The sequence below is a fragment of the Danio rerio genome, chromosome 22, assembly GCF_049306965.1.
Source record: "Danio rerio strain Tuebingen ecotype United States chromosome 22, GRCz12tu, whole genome shotgun sequence".
In the NCBI taxonomy this organism is placed as follows: Eukaryota; Metazoa; Chordata; class Actinopteri; order Cypriniformes; family Danionidae; genus Danio; species Danio rerio.
In genome coordinates, this window is record NC_133197.1 from 17,965,001 (window position 1) to 17,982,668 (window position 17,668).

The window sequence follows — 17,668 nt, forward strand, 5'->3', positions numbered from 1 at the left end:
CTCACCTCATAGACTTCGATTAATAGGCATGTGAATGTGGCAGACTGGAAACACAAGCTTAAATGAAAAGTTTTGCAAAATCGCCTAACGTGATTGCATGAGAACAATAGAAGATCAAAACATGACCGCCAATCATGTATGGAAGTTTTAAATATAGAGCAGTTGCATGCTTTTTTAATGTTTAATCCTGCCCTTTTTTGCAGTTCTGTACCTCAAACTTTCGCTCAAACACCTGCAACAAAGTCAGCTTTATTGTCAATTCAACCACATGACATACAGAGAACTGTAATTGTGTTACTCTCAGACCAGAGGAGCTTTGATCAAAATGTGCGAGCGCTTGTTAAAAGGTTTTCGTAAATGGCGTTAATTGCATAATGTAAGTCCTAACTAATTTCAGATGATAATAAAAAAAACTATATATATATATTATATATATAATAAATATTACCTGCCTAGCAGGCACAGGACATCAACATAATATCAGATTGAAGTTGTACCCCAACGTCATGGGACATTGCATTTTGTTTGGAAATAAAAATTGGGTTGACGTCAGAACCCAACGTCAGACTGACATCAATGTCCAATGTCTGCTAGACATTGCATTTTGATTACTTTCGAATACAACCTAAAAACAACTAAGTAACTAATGATGTTATAGTTGACATTGATATTACCAATATGACGTCTATCAGACGTTGGAATTTAGTTGCCATACCTGACGAATAAATGTCACTATATGATTTAAATATGACGTTAGTTTAAGATGTGCGCTCGACGTTGGATTTTGGTCACTTTCCAACATGAATATCAACGTCTAATGATGTTACAGCTTGACAATGTGTGGTTGTAACCAATATGACGTCTATCAGACGTTAGATTATGGTTGCCATAGATGATGAATAAATGTCGGCATTTGACATTAATATGATGTTGATTTTAGATGTTGGCTCGATGGTAGATTTTGGTCACTTTCCAACACAACCTAAAATCAGCCAATTATCAACGTCATTTGACGTCATTATTGGATGTCAAAATAACATTGTCCTTACATGCTGGTGACCGAAATCTAACCTAATATTAACGTCCTATGATGTTGTGTGTGTGCAGGATGTAAAATATGAAACATTGGTAGTGGCTAATGGAGGTCCAAGTTAACAAATAAACATTCCTAATACATCGCCAAACACGTCGCAACATTTTGCGTTTATAAAAATTTTACGGAATTTTACATCTAGTTTCACTCACACTATCAAAGAAACCTTTGTTACATTTCTGTTTTGTGGCGAGATTAGCTCAATTTGAAGGATCATCGCTGTGTTTCCCATGCGACTTAATGTACGATGTTGCGTTGCGCTCCACTGTCGCCTCTTTCCGTAAATCTATTTCTGCTCAATTGAGTGGGAGGTGTGATTGTGTTTGGGTCGAGTGGGGGGGCTTCTGTTACAGTGGCACCCCGAGGCAGTTACTTTCATGGAGACAGATAAGCTCACCGTGAAAATCCCTCTCTCTCTCCTCCACTACGAGTACCACCCTAGCTTTCCCTTCCTCATTCTGGAGAGTTCTTTAACCTTGATGAGTGAGATGAAGGGGTCAGAGAGGATAGACAAGTGACTGCGCTATGTTACAGTGTATGTATAGAAAAAAACCCACCCCTCCTCCTTGTCAGGATCAATACGGCTAACAGAGAGCTGGGCTAGTCAGACATTGAAGGTGGTGGTGGGTGTAGGAAGGCTCTACTGAGGGCCATAAAGAGTCTTAAGTGCGCCTGGTTGCTAGCGCCTCTGCTTTCCACTGTCTTTACACATAGCAGTCACATAGTCTCGCCCTGTTGATACCAGATTTGTGAGATTTAACATGCTCCGCAGTCTGAGTTTTCAGTCCATGTATGTTTCTTTTGGCTCTGGCCTACTTGACAAGATCTGGTTTCGTGATCTACTTTTTTGAGAGACTGCCTCAAGGGTGCTTTTGTTTCGGTTAACTTATGTTTTTCGTTCTGTCTTGCACTTAATGAGAGAAAATGTGTCATAGAAGATGTTGTTGTGTAAAGTATAATACTGTATAGAAACCCATAAATGTTTGACATTGATGCTGACTTATTTTCTTCAGTGGCACTTGGATCTGGAAACATAGACCATGTTGTTGCTGCAAATGGGGAACAGTATTTCATGCTTTTAAGAGTCATTCAGGAAACTGGTGAAAGTTTTGAGTGGTAGTTGGTGGTAAACGATGCTTTTTGCTTGGTTGAGGGTGTTGTCATGACATTCAGGTGATTAACAAATGACCCCTTGTTTAAAGGATTAAATATAAAGAAGAAAACGATAAAGTTATAAATAATTCTCATAAATTGTATATGGGTGCTCCGGTTTCCCCCACAATTTCAAAGACATATGCTATAGGTGAATTGGGTAAGCTAAATTGTCCACAGTGTGTGAATGTGGGAGTGTATAGGTGTTTCCCACTGATGGGTTGCAGATGGAAGGGCTTCCGCTGCGTAAAACATATGCTGGATAAGTTGGCAGTTCATTCCGCTGTGGCGACCCCAGATTAATAAAGGGAGTAAGCTGAAAACTAATTAATTTATTTTATATTATTATTATTATTTATTACATGGAATAAAATAATTTATAACATTTTATAATAATAATAATAATAATAAATATAGAAAGTTGTGTAATATATAAGAAGTTTTAAGTATGTAGTATTTTTTAGCAATTATGTTTTGATAGCTTCTTAGCATATTTAATTATAGCATCAAAACTAATGTTTATTATTAATATTATTTTAAACATTTATTTATTTCTTTATTAATTTCATTTTATATATATGCAACTGGTATGCTAAAAAATATCACTTGAATGAATAAATATTTTCAGAAAAAAAGAAAAAGTATTGGAATAATAGTAATAATTGTTTATTTTTTTATATTTATTGCATGAAATGTGTATAAGAATTTATGTAATTTTAATAAAAAAATTAATGAGTATTTTAAAAAGTGTTTGTAGATGATGCTTTAAGTGCGCATGCAGGATTTTAATATTGTATGTATTGTAATATGCAATAATTTGGCTATATAAAAATGATCATTAAAACAAAAGTGATATTTTTTTAGGGATACCCAGATCCATTCACGTGATTGAAAATCAGGCCTGATTACGCAGTTTCAGACTCTTATCAGAATCGGACGTTACCTCCCGAACAGGACTCAAATATGTATTCACATTATTTTTTAACACCTCAGTAGTTATGCGGTGACAGAGTTAGACCTCTTTCTTGACTTCACACAGAAACAGCAACGCGTACAGCATGACATTACTTTGTTACAGAGATGCTATTTGTTAGATGCTGGTAAAGTAGAAAACGGAAGCAGCTTGAAGTGAAAAATCGCAAGTATTTCTGCGGTCTGGAGGTATTTTAAAGTGGATGATGACCACATTGCTATAGCAAACTGTGAGATATGTAAACTTGGGATTGACTGCTGGGTATATTAAGTATTTTTATATTAGATTTTTTTTATATATTTACTTGCACTAAAGTCCAAAAGTGAAGAATTGGTGTTATTTATTACTTGATTGTTCAAGCTACATCACAGATGTAATCTGTTTGTAAACAGAGTTCTTGAATGTTAAAATAAGGTGAATTAAATAAAAATTAAGGAATGTCCTGGATCTGTTTCTTTACTCTTTCTTCTTTTTTTTACGTATTAAAGAAGAATCGGATCGGGTTTCGGTATTGGTAAATACTCAAGATCAAATGACTCTGACTTGGACTCAAGGGCAAAAAAACCTGATCGGGACAACCCTAATATTATTAATATTATTATTTTTATACATTTTTACTTCTTTATTTATTTTTTAAGTAGTGTATATTCTATACATTTTTTTATATGTAATAAAGCAGTGTACTGTACAATCAGCCACTCGATATCATAAAAAACCCTCTTCTGAATAATACAGAACTATTGAAGGATGCCATCATATTTTCTCAACAAGCTAGCTAACTGTACATTGTCCCTTATTAGCTATCATTATCAGTCCCCACTAATCCTGCAGTCCTCTCCCTCTCTCAGGTGGTTGAGATGTTCACTCCCTCACTCGGCTTAGGTAATTGAGTTGAGTGGGAAGTTAACCACCCATCTCAATAGCAGGGAATCCTGGCGCCCCTCCTTTCTCAGGAGGGTCACATTGTCCAGCCCCTCTCCCACCGGTGTAATCCTTTCTACTGGGACAAAGGGCCACAGAGGTACATTAACCCACCAGCCAGTGAGGCCTCTGACCCGAGCGGCAGAGCCGCGTTCATCCGGCCCGGGTGTAACAGCTACCGGCACTCGGCACTTCAAAGCCCAGAGTTGAGCTCGTGTGTGCTGTTACTTATTCATGCGGGCCTGGGAGACAGTCCACGGAGATGAAACGGCAGTGGCGAGGAGACCCACTGATGTGCAGAGTGGAACAGCTCCCCTGTGGTCTCAGTAAGGAGTTAGAAAAGCCAGAGCCGACGCTGGTTGGTGCTGTGATCTATGTCGCAGCGCTGAGGGGATATCTGGCCCCTACATCAAACATCTTGTCCCAATAATGCGGCCTGTTATCAGAGCGAGAGATGCCCACAGCTTGGCTTTAGCCGACTGTGTGCTGTACTGTGATCTGCCGGAGCTTGTGATGTGGAGATTATGTCGGACAGAACGACGACGTGTGAATTGAATAGACTGCAGAAGAACGAAATTGCAGTGTTGTTGATCTTAAAGCACTTAATATGAAACAGAATGATTGTTTTCAAACTGGTCTCCTGAGTCAAGCCTCATCTTGCTATTGGTGGGTTAAATGGGTAGACACGCCCCTGCTTTTATAGCATTGGTTGTGCTGTTGCTATGAGACTGCTCAAACAAATAGAGGAGTTTTGACTAAAGTCCGGCTTACATGTGTGATTTTTAGCCACAATCAAAAGGTTATTATAGTTAACGAAAATGAACGAAAAGCGAAAACTAGAATTTAAAATCATTTTTGTTTACTGAAATAAAATAAAAACAAGAACTAACTAAAACTGTATTGTGTACACAACTAGCTGAAATTAACTAAAATTATAGCAAAAACGTCCTTCGTTTTCGTCTTTGTGAATGTATTTAATACAGACTGTAAGCCTTTTAGAAGTAAATCTATTTACTTCGCGCTGCCAGACCTCAGAGTCTGTAATCCTAATGCCATTGGCCAGATCAAGCCGGTCCTCCTCCAGTCATCCTCACTGTTGATCCCGCAACAACAACAACAAGTGGACATGACAGCAGCAATGTGACAACATTAAATACAACCCGTACAGTGACCTAAAAGTAGTGCTCTTGATCTGATCACAAACGAATCATTCTTTTTAACCGGATCTTCAAAGTAAACAATTAGAACTGAATCATTTGAAGTGATTCGCGCCTCCAGTAAGCACTTTTATCCATAAACTACTTACCCCCTCTTTTCCCGAGTTATTCAGTTATTAGAACAGTACACTGAGATCAGATTTGAGAGCCAGTAAGCTGATAATACTGCACATGCGTGGTTCAGCAGGTGAACCAAACACACAGTACACGACAGCCTGATTTGACTGAAGTAAACTTGAACAATAGCAGTGCGGGTAAACCAAGGGCTTAAATGAGAGGATCTGGCGAAAGTAAGTTTATTTCAAAACAGATAGTCGTAATGGAATTTAAATAAGTGAATCGTGCTTCAGTTGGGTTGCAAAACGTTATTGTAAGAAACTTTTCAGATAGTAGTAATGCTTTAACTGGCTTAAATTATGATTGCTGACTATATCATTTTGGTATGTTAAGTCCAAACATGGGAGGATCTATTTCGTGTTAAAGATTCAAACTCATCAGCAGAATAGCCTAGTGGTTAGCGTGCCGGCATATGGTGCAGTAAAAAAAACTAATCAAATATTTGCCACAATTTGGTTGTCTGAGCAAATTTGGAAAATCCTAAAAATACACTTTCCCACACTGTGACTTCAGCTGTTACAAGAAATGGGAGTTATGGTCATACAGTCATCATATCAAGATTTATTTTTATAGACTATCAGTTATCAATTTCCAAATGTAAAGCATTATGGGTTACTGTATCCTACCAAATTATATTTAACAGTATTTAAAACACAAAAAGGATAAAAAAAATAAAAAAAACTCAACTCAACTTTGCTCATCATTTCTGTTGAACTGTTGTTTTAAGTTTTTCCCTGCACTTTTATTTAAGTACAGTTGAAGTAATAATTATTAGCACCCACCCCTTTAAAGCAAGGAAATTTTCGGAGTATGTCTGAAAATATTTTTTATTTTGTAGAAAGTCTTGTTTCTTTTATTTTGGCTAGAACAAAAGCAGTTTTTAATAAAAAATAAAAAAAAACATTTTATAGTTAAAATTATTAGCCCCTTAAAGCTAACTTTTTTTTTGATAGTCTACAGGACAAACCATCGTTATACAATAACTTGCCTAATTACCCTAACCTGCATAGTTAACCTAACCTAGTTAACCTTTTAAGCTGTATAGAAGTGTCTGGAAAAATGTCTTGTCAAATATTATTTACGGTCATCATGGCAAAGATAAATTAAATCAGTTATTAGAGGTGAGTTATTAAAACTATTATGTTTAGAAATGTGTTGAAAAAATAAACGGGGGCTAATAATTTAGACTTCAACTGTATATAAACCTATGTATACATTTCAATGAACAAAATGTGTATCAAATTCTTCTTCTCTCTCCATGGGCTGCTCTAAACGCAGGGGGTGTGTCCTTAGCAGGGCCGCGCCCCCACTGCCCTGCCGTCAGTCAAAGACGGAAGAGGAGGTAAGGTTGCCATGGGAACAAATGGTCTGTGTTAACCAGGAGGGAAACAAACAGTAGTGTTTCATAAAGTAGTGTTCTTGAAAAGCAGGCTTGGTGTTGGGCAGAAGATGCCTTGAAACTATGGCTCCTTTGAAATGGGATTGTGTATTTTTGTTTAAGGGCAAAACTGGTGCCATTTAGTTGTGTGTACTGATGCTTTATTTCAAGTGTGTTGTTGTGAGAATGTGGAGTGATCATAGATTTTGCCGAGATCTTCTTAAGCCTCTGCAACGTAGCATAGGAACTCACAAGGGCAGATTGATTGGCCTTGCTGTTGTAAAAGTGAAAGGCAAGGCTTTGGTATCTTTTTCTTTAGCAAAAAATCGTTTTTTGTCAAATACAGTCCTTGGATTCTTTAGCTTTTCACAAGTATTGCACATCTGTAAAATATTTAGAGCTCATGTTAAACTGTGTACAAGATACAGTGGAGATTGAAGAACATGTTTTTAGCAAACAAGAATTAAGAACTTCCTTTTATTTTTTTGAATGCATCATGATACACATCTTCCTTATATGAGATGTATTGACTTTAATTACTGATTAAAATATGTGTACATCGATGCTAATTCTTAGCACACAAAGGCAAAGCTTTTCTGCAAGCCACATTTTTAGCATTAGATGGGAACTTAGGTTATTATTTGAGAATCAAAAAGTCCAACACAAATCAGAATATGATCTCAAGAGTAGGATCTCAATGTCTTTGGTGGACCCTGGCCAGCATATTTAGATGGTTTAACCTGATATCTGCAATATTTTGCTTGCTGAACTATATTGCACAGTTGTCAGATCTTCTTTTTCGGCTTTTCCCTTCCCTTCTCCTCCTTTCTGTCTTGCTCCCCACGTGGACACCGAGATAGGGAAGCTGTACATCTCGCGGTAGTTGGATGTCAGTGGCGTACCTGATCTCGTTCATGAGGCGACTGCAGCAGTGCCCTCCCTCTTTCGCTCTCTCGTATTCTCTCACGCTCTCTCTTGTAAGCTCCCTGAATAAATTTTTTTTTATCCATCGCCACACAGTTTCATTGTTCCCCTGTGCTTTGTAACTATGGCAGGCATGAAATGCACCTAAACGCAGAAAGCAGCTTCCCAGCCCCAACCTTCAAACCCGTTCCCTCCGCCTCTTCTCCCCGTCCCCCCTTCAATAATATTTATAGTGCAATCTTTTTCTCACCCCCATCTTCTTTTTAGGGATTCTTTTTCTTTTTCACAAGTCCAATGCCATGCCCCGGCCCCCACCGATTCCCCCTTTTTTTTGCCCCATCCCTCTCCCTTCGAGCTGACAGATACACTGTTCTCTCTTTCTTCGCCTTTCACCTCCCTCCACCCGTCCTGCCGGTCCGGCACAATGCCGACGCTTTCTCCCGCGGCCGGCCGAACGCTGCCCTGAACTAACAATATCAGCGAGGCTGTCTCAATGCCAGGGAGCCCCATTGTGTGCTGCCAGAGGGGTGTTAACACCCATGTCTGGACCCAATGAATAGTATTATTGTGTCTGAGACATGCAGCTCGCCCCCTCGGTAGCACCCTGCCCCCCAACTCTGAAGTGGTCCCCCATTTTTCAGCACTTAACTCACTTTAGACCAACGTCATTTTTGTCGAGGTGAAACTTTCAGCTTGAAGTTTCTTTTAAAAGAAATATAGATTTAAGGTTATACCAATTATCAAGTTCCCACAATCAACTAAAATTGTCATGTTTCTACCGCCCAAAAAATTGCAGAAAATCCTAAAGATTGAACTTTGAGTGAAATATCTTTAAAGATGCGAACTTACAGGAAATTAATTAGTCAAGTTTGTTTTTCATCTTTTAAATGCACAATCCATAAAGTCATGTCCTACTGAACTAATCTGCATGGCAATTGGATTCTGATATCATTTACATAATTTTAGGAAAAGCTAAAAGGAAAACAAGAAAACATTGTCATCGTCTGTGAGGTTTACAAGTACTGTAGCTTACTTAGCGCTTGTGTAAAGTCCCGGTTTTGTCCGCTGAATGGGGGAAGCATCAGCATAGGGGCTCTAAGTGCACTTGGCAGACAGTTTCTTTCAGCCTGACATGCTTAACTCAAAAAATCTCCTGCCTCAGCCTTTTTTTCATTCCAAGGTTACAAAGTTCACATTACTAACTGAGAGCAGATGCCAAAACATTCACCTTGCACATCTCCCTGATCAAAGCTGCGGATTGACATTTGCAATGGGCAAAACGCTGAAAGTTAAGCTAAACTTGTTTTCTCTCTCTCCCTCACTGTTGTTTTGGCAGGAGTCGGAAGACGAGCAGAGAGTGGGAGTAGCGATAGTGGTGGAGGAGTGAACCCGGAGCAGGTGAACACAGCTGCGGACCGCCATGGGCTCTCTTCCATCGGTCCCGACTCTCCGTCTTCAGGTCTCTGAGAGACGGCAGGGGCCAGCCAGGGAGCGTCGGAGTGGGCAGGAGAGGCAGCTCGCTTTCCCCGCCGGCTACCGACTCCTCAGCAGCGAGGAGGGAGAGAAATCAATACTGAGGAGAGATGCTGCCAGGGGTCGCCCAACGCTGCCTCCAGCCATGGAGCCATGGGAGCTCGTGTGTTCAGCTTTCTCTCTCTCAGCCCATTCTCAGTCAACTAGCATCAGCTAAAGAGAGGGCCAACAGCCTTGACGCTCTTCATGCAACGCCGAGTGTGTGTGTATGCGTGTGTGGTTCTGCCAGAGGGCCTTTCCAGGCTCAGCATCACTTGATAAAACTTTGCCTGCTGGAGAATGAGTAGAAAAAGAATGTCAAAGGTCTTTTTTTCCCCCGTCTTTGATTCCTTTTTCGCCATGAGTGCACATTCCCCCTGACTGTTGTAATGAGTGCTTGACGGAGATCTCTTTTACGCTAAATCAAGAGGCCTTCTTTTTTTAGTGGTCCTCCTCCTAAGCATGCACAAAGTGCTCTACACCTGATGGGCCAGGATGAGAGAGCAGTATGAATCCTTTTTCACCTTTTCCACAATGGTTTTTACATGATTTTCTTTTTTTTTTTTTGATGGCAGTCACTATTCGAGTGGCCTGGAGAAGGACTTGGCTTTGATTTGTAGGTGAAGGGCTTGGCACTTACTCTCCCTGGGCACTTCGCAACGGCTTTCACCCTTGACCGTGGCACTTGATGGGTATTAATAATGTTGCGGACCAATGGAGGACACAGTGAGATGGAGCTTGTGCACAAGTTCTACAAAAGTTGCTCCTGCATGACCAGAGATCCAATTGGATGTGGACAACTGAAAATGCAACTTTAACAAGATGCTAACATTTTTATAACTGGATAGTTCCAGTATTCTTGGATGCCCAACGAGAACCAGTTAAATTTGGTAAGGAAATATTTTACTAATCTTCTATGCATGAGTTAATTAACGTCAGCTTAACGCTCCGTTCTAGCTGCCGGGATGTCTTGTTTGAAGGTCCTGATTTGTATTATGTAAAACAAACGAAGTGCCAGACGATTATAAGATACCCGCCATCCCGTCTAGCCTCCGCTGGGCAGCGCCTTCGACAAAATGGCCGACGATGCTTGCCAGCTGTCTCCCTGCCAAGATGGCGGCACCTTAAACGCTGCCCATCTGCCTAATCAAGGGCCCGTATGCAGATTCCAGATAATTGCATTTGCATATGCTTATTTCGCTTAACCGTTATTTGGTAGGATCAGTAATTCACACCGCCTTTGAACAGGCTGGGCATATGTGCTCGCTTCCTTTATCACTTGTATCCTTTTACAGTCTGCCCGTCTTCATGTTAAGCTGTAGTAGTGCTCTGTCATTCGAAATGGGAGAAAAATATGGCGTTAACACACACAAAGCATCTGATGCCGGTGCCATCTGTGACATCTGTGACTGGGTAGTCGAGCTACGTAAATCCCTCACTCGCAGGGCCCGGTTCCAGACAGCCTCCCATAATGACCTCATTAGCATGCACAGCACTCCTCACCGTAGGCCCTGGTGCACTGCTGTGCCGTGGGACCCGACAATCCGCGCCCTTCACACAAACGCTCGCCGGGCAACATTGTGTTCCTCCTTACAATACAAAACTTCACACTTGTTTTATTACAATCATGTCAGCGGAGCTGAAGATCTGAAAGGAGCTTAGGCAGTTAGCCTGCCTGCTTGGGGAGATGTCTGTGTACAATGTGTGTTGGTTTTTAGCGAGGGTGATGAAGAGGTTGTTGAATTGATTCAGATTTGACCAATTTTAGTCATTTAAATTTTTTGTGGGAAAACATCTCCCTTTGTAGTAGTCATTATTGAGTATAGAGCTGTGCGATTAATCGAAATTGAATCGCAATTGCGATTTGAAACGTTGCGATTATCTGATCGCAAGAGGCTGCGATATGAAAAATGTGTTATTTAATTTTTCCCACCCAGAGCAAATACGTGCATGGCGTGTGTGTGTGTGACAGTTTTCCTAGCCAATTGAGTGCGCTCACTTTCATTCTGCCCAATCAGAATTGCGCAACGAACTACGTGGAACACCCACAAAAACAACAAAAACAAACAAACAGGAAAGCGCGGACGAGTGGGATGATGGCGTCTGCCGCTTTAGAAGCATTAATAGATTCATTAATATCAAAGAAAAACAGGACATCGGTAATATGGGAATATTTTGGATTCAACGTCAAAGTATATTCAAGTTAAATGTTTTGATAACATTTGTATTTCGCGTGCATTTACTGCTCGCAATGCAGGTATGTGCGTCATCTGGAGTGACTGACTATAATGTAATGTACTAAACAAATATAATTTGTCAATTCATTTTTAACAGTTATATATATATACATTAGTTGCAGAATTTTAAAGCAGTTTAACGATTTAAATGCTTCTTATTGGCTGTTTCATCATTCAATGTGACTATACGCATGACTTCATGGAGAGCTTACGACCTTACTAACTACGGTTTGCTTTAAGAACATGTTAACAAATTTAGTTACAAACTAGCTAGTAGTTACGAAGCCCCTAGTGTCGACTTTACCTTCCAGTTTAAGAAAGAACTTACAAACCCACCAAGGAGATAACTAATGGCAAGCGCACTACCTCACAAAAGACACTGTGCCTTTGAATGCAGTGACCAAAGAGGGATTTTAAAAAAAAACCAGGAGGATAAGAGATACACTTCCGTCTTTCTGCCTTTTTTAGCCATTTTGGAGTACCACAACAGTACGTTTAACATCAAGATATTTTGTGTAGTATCTAGTATAGTTATTTAGTTTTAGACAATAAAAGACTATACAGAAAGGCTCTTATCAGCCATAGAAGTTTGCTGAGTGTTTTGTTTGTTTATAATTGTTTTTTTAATGTATAATAAGCTACACTATCTCCCTAATTTGAGTTCAACTTGTTTACAGAAAGATAAGCTCAAATTATTTGTGCTTACTGTTACCTTTTTTAACTAACACTCATTTTTAGCAGAAAGAAGCTATGATACAGATTATTCAGCTGAATCTTGACTACAAAATTAAATCGCAATATCTGTCAAAAAAATTTTATTGGATATTTTCCCCAGATCGCACAGCCCTAACTGAGTACATGCATTCGAGGCTCAGAAGATACATTAATGTGTATTTAGTTTAATGTGCAGATTAGTTGTACAAAAAATGCATGACGCAAACTAGTGATGCAAGATTATCAGTCAAATCATTATTTGCTAATAAATGCCTCTTTTCAATGTTTTTATTTACAGACGGTTAAGAGAAAAAAAAAGTTTAATAGTTATCTCTGCTTGTTGATCTGCTGTGTTCTGCTTGTGTTCGCTGTAGGCCATAAGGTCAGCAGGGGGCTCAACCTGCGGTCTGTGGGGGTCCTAACACCCCAGTATAGTGAAGGGGACACTATACTATTCAGATGAGACGTTAAACCAAGGTTCCGAATCTCTGTGGTCGTTAAAAATCTCAGGATGTCCTTCAAAAAAAGAGTAGGGGTTTAACCAAATTTGCCCACTGGCCTCTGTCCATCATGGCCTCCTTACCATCAACGATGTTGACTAGTTTCTGCACCTTGCAATTTTAGGTTTTCATTATATTGTAACACACTGAAATTAAGTTGGGTTGGCCAGAGCTGTGCTGTGATAGCAATATATATATCGTAAAGACGGTTTAAGAATCTCCCCTTTAAAACATGACAAAGAATCTCAAATATTTGTTTTGGGCGGCTATTATGGACATTTGAGCAACTTTACACTTAATTTAAATATTAAATATTTAGATTAATAAATATGCTTATTGTACAGCTTTAGATGTAGCTCATCTCATAAGATTTTAAGGCCAAAATAACCATTCGCCTTTCTGTTTTTCAATCTAGCTTTGCCCTTGTAAATCTAGCATGTTGGATGCTAGTGATGCTAACGGTGCCGTTAGTCATCAAGAATAACATTTGTGCTTCATAGGTGTGATATGTAATTTGGGAGGGGTGATTCTGTTGGAATTGGAGCAGTTAAATTTAGGGGTTGGTTTGGTTTGGGGGGGGGGGGTCTGCTCATGCGTCTGTCTGGACAAGTTGATGTCTAAAACGCATATTAGCAGCGGAGTGGTACGTCTGGGTCAGTCCGTCTGCATTCGTTCCATATTTGCATATTTACAACAGCTGGGGAGCCCATATGTTTCAGCCAGACCCAGACAAAATAATATATAGCCTGACATGCTAACAATGCTACCACACCCCATGGTCCCCCTAAACAAATACACACATACACACACTGCAAATCTTGTGCCCTTCGAGATCTCTATGCAACACAAATATAACCCCCTCCCACCTGGAGAAACCAAAAAGCTTTTATGCTAATCGCAGCGTTAGCCATGCGTGTGAGTACACAAGCGCAATTATGCATAATTCAGCACAAAGCTTGGCAGGGAAGCTGAGTACAGTAAATCCTGTTAGTAGCAACGTAAAGGCGGGAAAGAGAAGGAGGGAACAGAGGGGCGAGTGTTACGCCCTTTAGGTGCCAGAATAAAGGCCACGTTTTCACCACAACCCAGCGATATGTTAACCTCTCATCCCATATCGTTCAGTTGTGGAGGGCGGTGTGCGATTTGTTCATATTAGCTTTGTCCTTTCTGTGTGGAGATTAAAAGACAATCAGGCTCAGATTAAAAGATTAGCTACCCAAATTTGAATTCTATAATCGTTTATGTGTTTGACAATTGTTTATGGAAACAAATAGATTATATTACAAATATTACATTTTAGTTGATGGCTAATAAACAATGAAAAAATACTAACTTTTATTTTATTCTATTTTATTTTATTTTAAGCGTTTTATTTCCTTGATAAAACTGGAAATAAACCAAAAGAAAGTTATTTTGTTTATTATTATTATTATTGTTATATTATTATTTTTATTATTATTTATTTATTTTTTATATCAGAGGTGCCTTTGATTATGTTAGGTAAGGGCTATCAAGAATTGTTTTTATTTATAACATGAAACCATATTTATTTTTATTTGTTTTGTTTTGATTAATTTATTCATGAAGAATTTCAGTTAAATTATTAGAGCTGCCTTTTGTTATTTCATTTAAAAGCTACCAAGCTTAAGTTGCATGATATTACAATATAAAGCCAGATTTTGTTTTATATTTAGAAGCTTTCATGTAAATGATTAGAGCTGGTTTTAATTACTTTATTTAAGAGCTACCAAGCTTCAGTTGTTCTTATGGTACATAACCTTATTTTATTTTGTTTTATATTATTTTATTTTATTTTATCAAATGGCTTTCAGGTTAAATATTAAACCTTTTTAAAACTATTATTATTTTTTCATACTTTTACAAGTATTTTTTACTTGAGCTGTATACATGAAACTAGGTATTTATTTGATTTAATTTTACTCATAAAGCTTTCATGTAAATCTCTAACTAAAATACAACATAAATCACAATATTTTCTTTTGTTAAATTGAAGCTTTTAGGTTAAATATTAAACATTTTTAAATGTATTTTTTTTTGTTAGAGGTACCTAGCTTCAGTTGTTCTTACAGTACGTAGCCTTCCTTTGTTTTATTTTATTTTATCAAATAGAAACTTTTAGGTCAAATATTAAACCTTTTTAAAATTATTATTTTTTATACTTTTGCAAGTATTTTAACTTGTGTTGTATATACAAAACTAGATACTTATGTGATTTAATTTTACTCATAAAGGCTTTTGTGAACATTTTTACATTATTGTATGTAAGAACTACCATGCTTGAGTTAAAAATACAACATAATGTTAAATTTTATTTTATTTTATTAAATGGAAGCTTTTAGGTTAAACATTAAAACTTTTTAACGTTTAAAAAACGTTTTAAATGTATTATTTTAAGTTAAAGCCAACAAACTTCAGTTGTTCTTACAGTACATAACCTTATTTTATTTTGTTTTATTATTTATTTATTTATAAAAAAAAATTTTTTTCATTGTATTAAACGGAAACTTTCAGGTTAAATTTTAAACCTTTTAGAATTTATTATTATTATATTTTATACATGTGCAAGTATTTATTACATTAGATGTATACTTACAACATGAAAAACTTATTTTTATTTTATTTTATTTTGTTGTAAAGGCTTTTGTGTAATTTTTTTTACATTATTTTACTTTAATTTTAATTATTATTATTATTATTAGAACTGTTTTTTTATGTAAGAGCTACCAAGCTTCAGTTGTTCTTACTATGTATAATACTATTTTATTATATTTTATTTTATATACTCGTACAAGTATTGATTACGTGAGATGTATACTTACAACATAAAACAAAAAACAGATTTTTATTTTATTTTATTCTTCTCATGAAGGCTTTTGTGTAAATTTTTACATTATTTTACGTAAGAACTACCATGCTTGACCTAAAAATACAACATAAAACCACATTTGGTTGTATTTTATTTCCCACAGCCTTTCAATAAATTGATCAGAGAGGCCTTTTTTATTACATGTTGTAACAGTGACCAGTTTTAGGTTGTTCTTCTAACATGAAACAACACTCCTTCTGGCTGTCTTACATACTCACTTGTAAACCTTTTACACTTTTACCTTGAAGGCCGGAAAGTCTTAAAGCTTAATAACTGGCCTGAATGAGAGTTATCCTGGCCTCCAACACTCTCTATCGAATCATAAAAACAACCACAATCCATTCCCTGCAGGTTTGCAATTAGCTCTTTTATCCTTTTTCTGTTGAACACAAAAGAAGATATTTTAAAGAATGTTGAAAACTGGTAGTCTTCATTGAGTTGCATAGTATTTTTTTCCTGCTATGGAAGTCTGTGTGTACTAGTTATCAACATTTGTCGAAATAGCTTCTTCTGTGTTCAACGGAAGAAGAAAAAAACGCATAAAGGTCTGGAACCACATGAGGGAGATGTAAATTGTAAGTACATTTACATTTTTGGGTGAATTTTTCATTTAAATAATACCCCTTTACACTGTTTTTACATTCCACGAAAGCTGTAGCATCACACAAGAGTATTGCGGTTTCCCTCTGTGCGTATTATATGCTTAATGTTTTAATGTTAGCCGTGCCTCAGCGCCGTCTCACAGTTATGAGGTGGTTTCTATGCTCTGAGTGCCCGCTGCTTTTATTTGCTTGGTTATTGATTGAATGTGGTCCACCCACAGAAGTAATAGTTGCTAAAAGCATTTATTGGCACTGCTCAGTTCTGCCAGGGCGATATGCAGTTTTTTTTCCTATTTGATTTTGTTCCACCTGTGTTCTGACAAGTGGCTAGCCAGGCTAAAGGCTTCTGAGGGAATTTGGAAACGCATTCAAGTCTGCATATTCGTTAGCATGCATATTTGCAAGTGGTTTTTATAATACTTTATCCAGTCTTGTCTGTTTACACAAAGCATTCATTGACATTTTTGTATTAAATCTCTCGGTAAATTATGCTAAGTGTTGATTAGCATTTAGCATGTTACTATGCTAAGTATATGCTATATTTGTGAATAAAAAAACTTGTGCGACAGATTTTTTTTGTTGAGATTTTTACATACTAAACTGTTTGCTATCTAATGCTTAGCATACCACAAAAAAAGTAAATAAAACACTGGAGTAGTTTATCGTAAAAAGTAAATGTGTACCACACTATAGTAAAGGTAATTATATTGTTATATATAATATATATGTTTATATTGTACTATTTACAACTCTTTGTTAATGATTGCTACTAAAGTTGTCACGATACCATCAATTCAGGCCACAACATTATACCAGCTGAAGTATCACAATATCAAGTAGTATAACGATACTGTATTAATTCATAACTCAAATCTACGAAATAAAGCAAATTGTCAGAAATACTATATTTTACATGTCATAATACTTATATTCAATTCGGAATTCCCTTATTATTTAAAACGTAATATTTGTTTATTTTTTTGCATATACTGTGACTCTTTTGTTGTTATTGCAATAAAGTAAATAAATAAATAAATCATTGATCACGCCATATGATCTGTCATGACAGTAGCAAACTACAACCCCTATCAGTGTTTCCTCTAGGATTTTTTTCCAGATGTGAGCAGAAAACCAGAAAAGCATGCAAAATCACCCCTTGACGTTAGATGGTGCTGCACAACTTTAAACTTCTGACACCGGCTTGTAACACAGAAGAAGAAGACAAAAAGTTTACACGCTTGTTCTTAAAGTTACTGGTGATTTGAACAAGCAGGGTTCAAGTAACAGCTCCAGCTCTATCAATGAAGAAATTATTAATTGTTCACCAGTGCAATAAGCAGCTCCTCGTTGATATCGCCTTTGGGTGTCTTCTTCAATGTGCGTTCGTATTGACAGTTTTGTGCTCGAGCGCCTCCAAGTGCTGTTTACTGTAACTTCAGCA

At 37.4% G+C, this 17,668-nt stretch overlaps 1 long non-coding RNA gene across 1 annotated transcript in view; it reads left to right on the top strand.

Annotated features, from left to right (window-relative positions):
* LOC110438274 (uncharacterized) overlaps positions 1 to 17,668 on the top strand; it is a 49,068-nt gene that overhangs the window by 15,775 nt on the left and 15,625 nt on the right. Inside the window, exon 3 of the long non-coding RNA XR_011008212.2 lies at positions 9,112 to 10,177. This is a non-coding gene — a long non-coding RNA (uncharacterized lncRNA). The remainder of the gene's footprint in view (positions 1 to 9,111; positions 10,178 to 17,668) is intronic.